The sequence below is a fragment of the Lates calcarifer genome, unplaced genomic scaffold (assembly GCF_001640805.2).
Source record: "Lates calcarifer isolate ASB-BC8 unplaced genomic scaffold, TLL_Latcal_v3 _unitig_4758_quiver_2329, whole genome shotgun sequence".
NCBI classification, from domain to species: Eukaryota; Metazoa; Chordata; class Actinopteri; family Centropomidae; genus Lates; species Lates calcarifer.
Genome location: NW_026117084.1, coordinates 1 through 11,698, shown reverse-complemented (window position 1 = coordinate 11,698; position 11,698 = coordinate 1). Strand labels below are relative to the sequence as shown.

The window sequence follows — 11,698 nt, the reverse complement described above, 5'->3', positions numbered from 1 at the left end:
AGTACATGGTGTCTTTTGTTGGGCAGCATTGATCTCAGTGGTTTCTACACAGAATTGTTCAGCCTTACCACCAAAGGCTTCTCACACAGTGGTTAGACTTGATCTAATGTGCTCAGTAGTTCATGACTCAGCAACTCCAGCAGAACTCCACTGTCATATCATATCAACATGATCAGTTCAGGTGTATGTTATCCAACATTTGAATGTGTTTTTCAAAATGTAATTCACCTGTGTGACTTCAGGTGAGAGGAGTAACATGGGAACAATCACGTCATTAGACAAGGCCCATGTGAAAACCCTGAGCTTCAGTTTCACACACATTTTACCACTGGAGTTCTAAACAGTGTAGGACTCATGTCTGTACCCAGAGCTTTAGATTAGATCAAGGCTAAGTGCACAAATGTGAGAAACCTTTAACATACATAGCAGCTGACACCCCACACTAATGATTAAGATGACTAAAATCTGGCCTCTCCTCCAGGTTAATTAGTTGACGTGCCTGTGGCACCTGAACTAATTGACCTGTTTTCCCTCTCTATCTGTTCTCTTTATCTATTGATGAAGAGACAGGTGGGCAGTTGGGGGGGTGGGAGGAAAGGAAATGAAAAGGAAAGGAATAAATTCTTATGAGATGCAGAATAAACATATCTCAGTTGGGTAGAGGTCAACAGTCCAAAAGATCCTTTAAACTGCAGAGCTGTTTTCAGAGACACAGTCATTCTGTCCAGGGTTCACAGTTTGTTCTGTCATGATGCTCTTCAGTCAGTTGTTGGCACAAACCAAAACTGTCAACAGAGCACAGTGTCAGCATGAAGATGGACTGACCTTTGACCTTTCCAGTGGCTGTAGAGCTTCTGCTTTCAGTCATCTGGTCAGTGTCAGTGAACATGGAGGACACAGAGGTGCAGAGACCTTAAAGAGAAAAACAGTGGGAAACTTTCTCTCTGACATTTCTTTAGTTGTAAATGCAAACTGCATGCACCAATAGTGTTTCTGTTGTTTTGATCATCAGGAGATTTGGTATGGCAGGAGTAGGAGAATAAAACTGCTACCTTTAACACGTGTTGGAGGAGGAGCTTGATGTTGCAGAGAGGAAGCACACAGTGCCATCTCACATAGTTCACTAGCTTGTGGAGCTGTGCAGTGGTCTCTACTGTGAAGTGGAGAATCACAGTGAAGGAAGACCTGAAGGAAGAAGTTCATGTACATAACTTTATTAAACTCCTAACTGTGACATAAAAGTCAAGAGCAACAGTATTACTGTAATATGAACAGATGAATGAACAAACATCAAAAAGTCCTGTTATATGACAAAAACCAACCATACCTTCTGCTCTGTTGTGAGGAAGCCTGAGCACTGAGGAGGAACAGGGTCTCTGTGTGGTCCAGTACTGATGGGTCCACCTCAGACTGACAGTTAAGATGGTGTTGTGGTGTGTGGTCAGTGGCAGCAGGATGACAGAGGGCACTGGGACATTGGGTGGATGGAAATGTGGGGTATCAGCTGGTAGGTATCAGAAAGTGTGTGTTACATTGAGAACACACACTTTCTGATGTATTCCCAGTGTTGACAGCTGTGTACAAAGCTGTACTGCTACAGTGCAGTACAGCTTTGTACACAGAAACATGTACATGTATATATACACTGTAATGCTGTATATATACATGTACATGTTTCAGTAGTTGTATAGAACTGCTGTGTTTTTAAGCAGTTGTATGGTTGTACAGCTGCTCAGCTTTACAGCAGTTCTATACAGCTACTGAAAGTTTTGGCCTGTGTATTTACCAACCCAGACCCAAAACCCACCCTAATAAATACACAGGCCAAAACACAAGGGAAGCACAACTCACTGACATATACAACATATACATATACAACTCACTGACTAACCGGAAAGACTATATGACCTATAACATTATCCAATACTCTTAACAGTTCTGATTACCAAACCAATGTTACCTATGACATGAAATCTACCAATAAGTTGTTAAACAGTAAAATTAGGTTTCCTTTACATGGACAGTTACATTAGTTCAACAACAATGTTACTTAAAAACTACAACATGACTCTCACTGAATTTACCTTACCTTACTCACTGGAGGAACCTGAACAGAATACATCACTGTGACTATATTTTACCAGGTGACATACAAAGACAGTGTTATGGTTGAGGGATAAAAATGATAAGCACTTTGTCAAACATTGTTATATTCCTCAAGCAACAAAGAAGCCTTGCAGTTTGTTATTTTATAGGGGTCCTCTGGTCCTCCCTCCCTCCCTCACAGCCTCAGTGAGGCTGGAACAGCCTGTGGTCCGGCTCTATAGAGGACCCCCGAATTTAGATCATATTAAACTGCTGTGGCTGTCTCTCTTAATCACTCATCAGTAGACACAGTAATAATGATATACTCTTTTAGATTTTATCAAATACACTGTTCGCTGGTTTGCTCTACTTTTCTCACAATTTCACACAAAGTTCTCATAAACTACTTTCTCAGATCTCTGCACTGAAAATGTGGATTTTAGATTCAAATCATTTGCATTTTTCCACCTTTCAGACTCAGCTGACAGTACACAGTACACAGGGTCGTGATAGCTGTAATAGGTTTTCATCGCACCAGAATGGAGACATCTCTGTGGTTGTGAGATGAAGATCAGGTCCAGCAGTGTGTTCTTCTCTGTGGTTGCAGCAGTGATGAGTTGTGTGTATCCTCTAGACTCAAACAGCTCCAGTATCGGTTTGCTTGCTCCGGATAAAAGATTCTCGTTAAAGTCACCACAGACAATGATGGGATGACAATCCAGGATCTCCAGTGAGTCCAACAGGCTGCTCAGGTTAGACAGGAATGATCTCATACAGTAGTCTGGAGGTCTGTACACAGCTGCAATCAGTGCACTCATGGGAGCTTCAACCTTCAAAGCCACAAACTCAAGGTCAGTTACATTATGAACATACTGTTTCTCACGAACCTGAATGTTGTCTTTGACATAAACAGCAACTCCACCACCACTTCTGCTGGCCATCTGTGGGAACTTTGTATAGGACAGGTGTGTGTTGCGTTTGAACATGTTGTAACCTTGTAGGTGGAGACTCAGCAACAAAGGAACCCTGTAGGTGAGTTTCTGTGAGACACAACACATCTGCTAGACACAGTTCATGATGGCTCTTTGTGTCATTAACATGAGACGGCAACCCTTCTGTATTGTGGTGAACAATGGTCAGAGTGTCAGGCCTGCTCAGTGTTTGTGTGATATGAAGAAGAGGCATCATGTTGTCCAAACTGACTTGTCTCATGTTCTCCAGTGCTGCAGTGATTTCTGTGTTGGCGTAGATTTTACTCTCATCCATGTCCAGTAGGTGCAGTCCACTGAGAGAGGTCACTCGACTGATTGCAACATAAGCCATGCCGGGTTTAAAAATGTGCTTCAGTGAGACGACAGCTGATGTTCTGGTCATACCTTGAACCTTATGAATTGTACATGCAAAGGCCAGTTTAATGGGAAACTGTCTGTGAACCACTCCTTTCTGTTTCAGCTTCTCCTCTGCTCTCTCTATGTACACAAGGTTATCATGTACTCCTGATGCTCTGTTACTGCTGTTCCTTCCAGCTGTTTCATCATCCATCTTTAGTCCAAGCTTAGTGACACGTGAAGATCCATGTTGTTGAAAGGTTACCACTCTGACTAAAGTAGCAAATGAACCATTGACTAATCCTTGAGACACATCAAGGTTTCTAGTGAGCATAACACGAGCACCTTCAGCAACTTGCAGTGTGTCTGGTAACTCATTTCTGCCTCCTTTCACTGGTTTGTCTTGCTGCATCATTCTGCCAGATCGTGGCTCCTTTTTATAGTCATCAGCATCAATTGTAGTGATGTGACAGTGAAGCTGAGCCAGTGTTGCAGAGTTGTGTGCATCTACTTGTCTATTAGTAGCAAAAATGTGCAGGACATCACTTGGACAAAGTTGTGGTTCAGTGACAGCTTGTGACAGCAAAGCTCTGTCTGCGACAGACAGCTCATCAGACTTTTCCTTCACACGGATCCTGTTCAACTCTGCAAAGGCAACATCATCTTTCTGACGCATAATCTCAGTCAGAGTGATCATCTGAAAGTGTTCCTGCCACAGGTCAGTCTGTGATGGGTCGTACACACACAGAGGTTTAGACTGTCGCACTGGTGGGAGCTGATAAAAGTCTCCAACTGCAACTACTGACATTCCTCCAAAGGGTTTCTGACTGCCTTTGATCTGTTTGAGTCTCGCATCCCCGTAGGCAAAGAGGAGCTTTGACACCAGAGACACTTCATCAATGATGATGATTTCAGCATTTAGAAGTTCTGCTCTGACCTCATCCAGCTGATCACCCAGTCCTACAAATGGAGGTTTCAAACTTCTCGGCAGCTTGAGGAGAGAGTGCAGTGTAGTGCCAGATATATTAAAGGCTGCAGTTCCAGTGAAAGAAGTCAACAGGACAGTGGGCCTTGATATGTCAGCCTCTTCAGCATGTCTGGGCAGTTTGCTCAGTATCTTCGATGCCTCTGAGTAGATGCATTTGATGAGATGTGACTTCCCTGTGCCAGCACCACCGTTGATGTAAAAGAACAGCTGCTCTGGATTCAGACCACAAACACGTTTTATGCACCAGTCTCTCACTGCATAGAATACACAGGCCTGCTTCTGGTTCAGATTCTGGTACATGTGACATAAAAGCACAGGATCAGTGACAGGGGGCTCTCTGATAGCTCTGGCCTCTGTTACAGCATTAGCCTGTCGACTGTAGTCTGGGACATTTTCTTGAACATTGTCATGATCTGGCTCTGCTGCCTCCAGTTCATAGATACACTCCAACCTGTCTGCTTCAGATTCAGGTGCCAGGTTACACCATTCATCAATCAGTCCTCTGTTCTCCTCATACTCTTCAACAGCTTCCTCAATCTCTTTACTGTTCATCTCATAATTGTCTTTGTTTCATTTGACAACGTCTCTCACGGGCTCAGGAAGGTCAGAACCAGGCAACTGCACGTAGCCGCTGTTATAGAAGGACTCGTACGTGGGTAAGAAAGGCCTTTTCAGTTCCTGATCTGAGCGGTAAGGAATGTATAGTTTTAGAAGTGTTCCATAAAATTGCTCAGGATGTTTTTTCTGTGAGCAGCAGTGAAATCTGATGACGGCAGGCTTATCATTTTCAAATCCCATGTCATTTAGCAGGGGCAAAACATTTTTACCTTTTCTCTGCTGACAAACCTGCATGTGGACGCAAAGTCAGCCACACATCTGTTCAAACTCTGCTGTTTCAGGTCTGGATTTGTATTTGTCGGTCAAAGATGTCATCCACACATTTGAACACTCTGCTGTTGTGCTCTCCAGGTACGAGAGGGGGCGACTCATTTTCAGTGGGTTGTCATCTGTTGTATGAACACCACAGCACGTGAACACTGTTTCATGTGAAGGCCACAGGCACGGCTCACACACTCCTGAGCACTGATCTCTCTCTTTTTGGAATAAGCCTGCATGACCTCTCTCATCTCATCACATTCATTGACATGGTCCCTGTTTGAGTTCTCAATGACTGTTTTGAGGTACTCAGACAGTTTAGACTCTTGCTTTGTTATGTAGCTGGTGAGGTACATGATGCATGAATATGCATTGAGAATGTAACTGACATCAATATTAGCATCCCAGGCCTCAAGTAGATGTGGATTATATCCATTTACCCAGCAGTCCTTTGGGTCACGTTTCAGTATCCCTTGTAAGTTGCCCACATCTTTAGTGTTAGCGGGTCATTTGACCCGTGATTTAACTCAGCCTGAAAATACTTAAAAACACTAGTTATCATCCAATATTGTTTTTCACCTCATAGCTAACTTAGTATGTATTCATATCCATGGAAACACTGTTTTAATTTTTTTTTTTTTTGGCTCCACAGACCTTTTATCTTACAATATACCACTCGTTTTCAATTACAAAAACTGTTTAAATTCACTAATTATATTTCCTGTAGTGATAAAATGAGTAATTATATTATCCATGTCTTATGAACTAATATTAGAGTACACCTACCCAAAAAAAATTATCTGATTTTTTTATTTATTTAAACTGATTAACAATAGTGACATCTGTGGTGTTACAGGTCAAAACCGACCCGTATAGATTTATGGTAGGATAAAGACAAAAAGTCAATTTTTGTGAAAAAGTGAAATGAAACCATAAACTGAACATTAAAAAACAACATGTGTGTGTATAGGGCAGGTGTGTGTCTGTGTGAACCATAAACTGAACATTGAAAAACAATATGGTGTCAGAGCAGGTGTGTGTATGAACAATAAACTAAACATTGAAAAACAATGTGTTGTGTGTGAACCATAAATTGAACTTTGAGAGACAATATTGTGTGTGTGTGTGTGTGTGTGTGTGTGTGTGTGTTTGTGTGTTGTGGGTCACATTGAGCCATATTTGATCCACAGAGCAACCCACAGCTTTTAAGTGATGCATACAACAGCCAGTATTCTCTGCCGGGTCGTATTTGACCTGTAACACCACAAATGTCACTTTTTTTTGAGACCTTTAGAATTTACTAAAATGGTGAAAATTAATTTTGTTGCGTTAAAATAGTTGTCTGAGGATTAGATGAAGCCTCGTTCCAGTACAAAAAAGCAAACAGTACTTTTTACATACCTAAACTTGAAAACAGGTCAATTTTGACCTGAACACAATATAAGGGGTATCACAGCACAGGATTTGTTTATCTTCCGCACACACTGGTGATACTCCTCGACTGTTAACTGACATCGAGCCAGGAGCTGCTCCAAACTCAGGGAGGCACTTTCAGGTTCATTCAGCAGCTGGTTGAGTGGTCTGAGCTTAGTCTTTGCTGTTAGCAGGTCCAGTGCAGCATCATCATCATCATCATCATCATCATCATCAGGTCTAATGATCATTGTCTTTCTGCATGGTGGTTTGGGAAATCCAAATCTGCATCCAGAGCCCAGACTTCTGAAACATGTCTTTGAGTGGTTTTTACACAGGACAACATGTCAACATCCTGCTCATTATCAGGCTCATGTTCTGCCTCATGAAGTGCATCATTGTCCAACCTGTCAGTTTCCATCAGATCATCCTCATTCATCATCATCATCATCATCATCATCATCCTCCTCATCATCAGGGACACACAGCTCAGCCTCATCTCTGATACTTATGTCCTCATACTGTGGGTGAATGTGTTTCAGTTTATTCAGGGCCTGTAGCAGTTTAGACCAGGTGACAGTCTGGAACAGCTGATGACCTCTGTAACACAGTCGTCTCTTCAGTTTGACTCTCAGGACTTGAGACTCACTTCTCAGTCTGGGTAACGCTTCAACTGTTTCCTGCACCTCAGATGGGACACACACCACATTACCAGGTATTGCTCTCTGTCTGCCTTTGGGAAGTGGGATGATCTTAGCAAATGGAAAACACTTGGCGATCAGATGTCTCTCCAAAATGTTGAGGTCACACAGCTCAGGTGGAATATCAACCAGCTCCATGTTGTTGGCTACAGCCAGAGAGGGCATGGATCCTTTTTAAGATGATCATGACAGGTGTGACAGATCCATTCATCCTTTCTCTCATCAGGAATTTTACACTGTTCATTTCTGCAGCCATCATCACAAACATGAACATATTTTCCTGTCAGACATTCAGCAGCCACTTCTGCATTTTTGACATAATCTGAGTTTCACCTGGTTCTCAAATGAAGCTTTATGACAGACAGTGCAGATGTAAGTGGGGCCGGCATTTATATGTGATCTGAAAACAGATATGGCCTCTTTGATCAAACTGTGGTCACTTTCTGGGGTTTGTCTGTTTATCCGTCTGTATTTCGTCTTTATCTTCATGGCACATCTCATGTTGTGCAGAATTTTAAATGTAAGATTGTTGATATAACTGTCTCGCATGATTTGTTTCATGAGTTGTCTGTGTCTTATCTTGAACGACTGATCATGTGCGTGACGCTGAGTGACATAAGATCGCTGCCTCTGCCTGAATTCTGCATTTTCCCTGTATCTTTTGGTGAAGTATTGATTTTCTTATTATTTATTGATTTTCTCTGATGAAAACTGTCATCTTCTCTGAATTTTTTAGTACAGATTTAGTACAGATTTTTTTCAGCCTGAAGTTTAAATTTTCTTTGTATGTTTTGGTGAAATACTGTTTTTGTTTCTGTCTGAAGTTGGAATTGCTGTGATAGCGGTTGGTGATGTACTGCTGTTTCTCTTGTCTGAATCCTTCATTACAGTATTTGTTGCTTGAATAAGATTTCTTTTTGGCTCTATATGATTCATTAGAAGAATACTTTTCCTTCTCTTTTCTTTTCTTTTTGGTGCTTTCCCTGAGATCATTAGTCTCCTCTGAAATGTTCTCCTTTCATTTTTACCAAGTTTGACCAGTTTAGAGGAGAGGTCATGTGACACTTTATCAGACAGATCACTGGCAGCAGGTTTTATCAGTGGAACAGTTGAGAGTGATTCTTTGTGAGGAGCATCATGTGCTGTGACAGTATTAAAGCTGAACTGGCTCAGTGGTTGTGGTTCAGTTTCCATATCAGTACATGCTTCATGTAACATGTCATCAGAGAGGTCAGTGACCACAGTGTTTGTCTTTGGAGCATCAACCACAACAGGACTGGGAGTTGTAGTCTGAGTGTCTGGGATGGCTTCACTCTGATTGGCTGTGTTCTCACTGTCAAACTCCACAGGCTTCAGCTCATAGTTACAGGTGGACTGTGTACCAAAGCTCTTGTGACACATTTTGATCCTGTCAATCATGTCACTGAGACGTGTGAATGTCACCATGACAGCTTTACCAGCAAACAGTGACGGCAAACCATCCTCTCCTCTGGGGTGTGGCTCAAAGAAACCGTGCCTGCCTGATCTGGTTCTGAACACTGCCATACACAACCCTGTCATCAACAGCAAGGCATACTGCACATCTGACAGCAGACAGCTCAGTCCAGCCTCCAGGTCCAGAAAACTGTCCACAGCTCCAGGTAAAGGATCTCCTAATGTGCCGTACCGGGAAAGTAGTGTTTTTGTCAGCATGAACCACGTGTCTGCGCGCTGGGACTAAATCTGGGAGCTCATCAGTGGTGAGGTGAGCGTGCTGAGGAAACATCTGTCTTACCTGTTTATACAACACGTTACCTTTATCCAAAACACAGTCAAGGTCTGTGCTGGTGATGTTTTCACTCTCATGAAGGAATGCTAGAAAGGTGAGAGAGTTACAGGTACACTGCTGGTTTCTGTATCTGCCGTATTTAATAGAAGCCTGGCTGCAGGACGCTCTGACACGTTGTTCACCAGGCTGATCTCCCACGTTCACACTGTCTGTATGAGGAGGTCCTGCTACACATGAAGCATCTCTCTGACGCTGTGTCTGTACCTGAAACATGGTGTTCACCTCTGTGCTTCACCTGGTGCATCTGAACAGACTCTGCTACACACAGAGTTTCACTGTGACGTCCTCTCTTCACAACGTCAGCGTACGATACCTGTGGTACACACACTGCATCACGTTGACCTGCCTGGTTTACAGCTTCAGCAGGAGACACCACAGACTCTCTCACCAAGTCTCTGCTCTGAGGACCAGGACCTTCTGCTTGTTCACATGGTGCTGCACACTGAGACTCCCTCTGCTGCTGCCACTGTAGCTTTGTAGCCTGAGACCTTTTACTCTTCCTTGGCATCGTTGTTGTTCTCCAAAACCACAGTTATCACTCTTGTATATATATTTACACAAACCAGACACTAACAGTGCTATTAGGGATTGTGTTTCAAGGCTTTCTGTAGAGACTGACTATAAATGTTTAACAGCGTCTTAGATCAAACTATGACTTTCAATGAGGCTATTCAGTAACAAATCAGAAAATAATTGAATGCTTTGACTGAAAGTTAGCTATCTCTTATATGTGACAGTTAATATTCAGAATCAATAACACAGGTGTGGTAGTGTGGTGTGAGACGAGTGCCTCTGGTAACAGGATTCAGCCACGTGTTGATTCAGTCACAGTCAGGAACATTGAGTCTGTAGACCAGGACCAGCAGCCACTCCAAATAAATCCAGATCCTCCTTTTTATTTCAATGTCAACAGGTTAAACATCAACAAACACTCAACACAAACCTGAGTACAAACCTCTGAGCAGCAGGCCAAAATGAGTAGACAGGAACAGACTGAGGTCTACATACAGTGCTCTTCTGCTATCATTTTTTATTTCAAATATAATAAAGAAAGCTCTGTATCCCAACAGTAATTTTTCAATTTTTTTAGTTGATCTTTATACAATACGCCAAATTTTGTATCTACATATAACAAGATATATATATATATAATGCACACACACACATATATTTTATCTCAAACAAATTGTTTTTAGCCTTTGGAATGAATGATGTTTTAAACTTAATGTCCAAATCAGTTCTGTGAAAAATATGGATCTCCTTAAGTTTCAATTAGTAATCAGATCAGGTTTTGTCCAATTACAGATTTTTCACTGTTTATGCCAAACTTGATAAATATATTAATCTATAAATGATTATTGCCAAATGCAACGATCAAATGATGTTTGGGAGAGAGACAGCACAGACAGAGTGTGAGAGCAGAGAACCTCTCAGAGTCACAATGAAGCAAGATCAGGTTGCTGTTACCAGAGTTTCACTTGAGATTCACAGTGTCCATAAACCAGAGATCTCCAGTCAGACTCTCTCACCAAGTCTCTGAGAATTTAAAAAAAAAGCTGGTCTTAAAAACATAGTTTGGATTGTGTTTTGACTGTTACAGTAATCATGATTATAACTGTGGCTACTGTCATTCAACATTGTTTAAATATTCAAGGGCAATAATAATACTCTGCATAAATGATAAAGAAAACATCTTGTTTACATGACCTATGCAAAGCACTGGCAGTCATATCTTGCTGATGTCTTCAGAGCAGTCATTTGTGAGAGGAGGAAGTTGAAATGTGTTTTCATGCCACGGCCACTAGATGGCAGCAAGAGACTGCACATTAAGCCAGGATCAGTCACTTTGACACTTGATGATCTCCACTTTGGCAGGCAGAAAAGCTCCAGGAAAAGACCAACACATTAATGTAGCTTGGATGTGATGGCGGCCTACGAGCTATGCCACATGCTTCACCTTGAGATGCATTTACAGCTACTTTGCCTTTATTCACAGAGCTCACTGGTTTTGTGTGAGATACAAACGGTTCTTCATGGTTCTTGATTTTTATTCTTCGGACCAACATGCTTGCGCTGTGGTCCAACCTAGATGTTGCTGTGTACACACTGTCACAGACTCACCATGCCAGCTGAGAGAGAGGAGAGATGCGTCCAGTGAGGTCAAAGCTGAACAGGAATATCATTTCAAGACATTTTTTCAAGACATTTTTAGAGGCTTTTACTAATCAACCATTCTGTTTTTTTCTGTTTTTTGTTTTAAGATCAGGGTTATCACAGATTTGATTAAAAGATGATTCCAGTGTAGGCTTACAAATGGATATTCAGCCTATGTAGGAAAGATTTGAGAGCAACAAAAAAACAAATTAGTGAAATCAAAAACCTATGCAATAGGCTGTTAAAATAAACAAATAATATAATATGAAGTCCTTACGTATCACTTGTTTTTTTTGTTCTGTGACAACACTGGCTTTTGAAGGGG

The 11,698-nt window shown here is 41.8% G+C and overlaps 1 long non-coding RNA gene across 1 annotated transcript; it reads right to left on the bottom strand.

Annotated features, from left to right (window-relative positions):
* Positions 1-703: 703 nt before the first annotated feature.
* Positions 704-1,387, bottom strand: LOC127140527 (uncharacterized). Its single transcript, XR_007811014.1, has 3 exons — positions 1,328-1,387; positions 1,053-1,185; positions 704-912 (listed from the first exon to the last, which is right to left on the bottom strand). It is a non-coding gene; the product is annotated as an uncharacterized LOC127140527 (long non-coding RNA).
* Between the last annotated feature and the right edge of the window lie 10,311 nt (positions 1,388-11,698).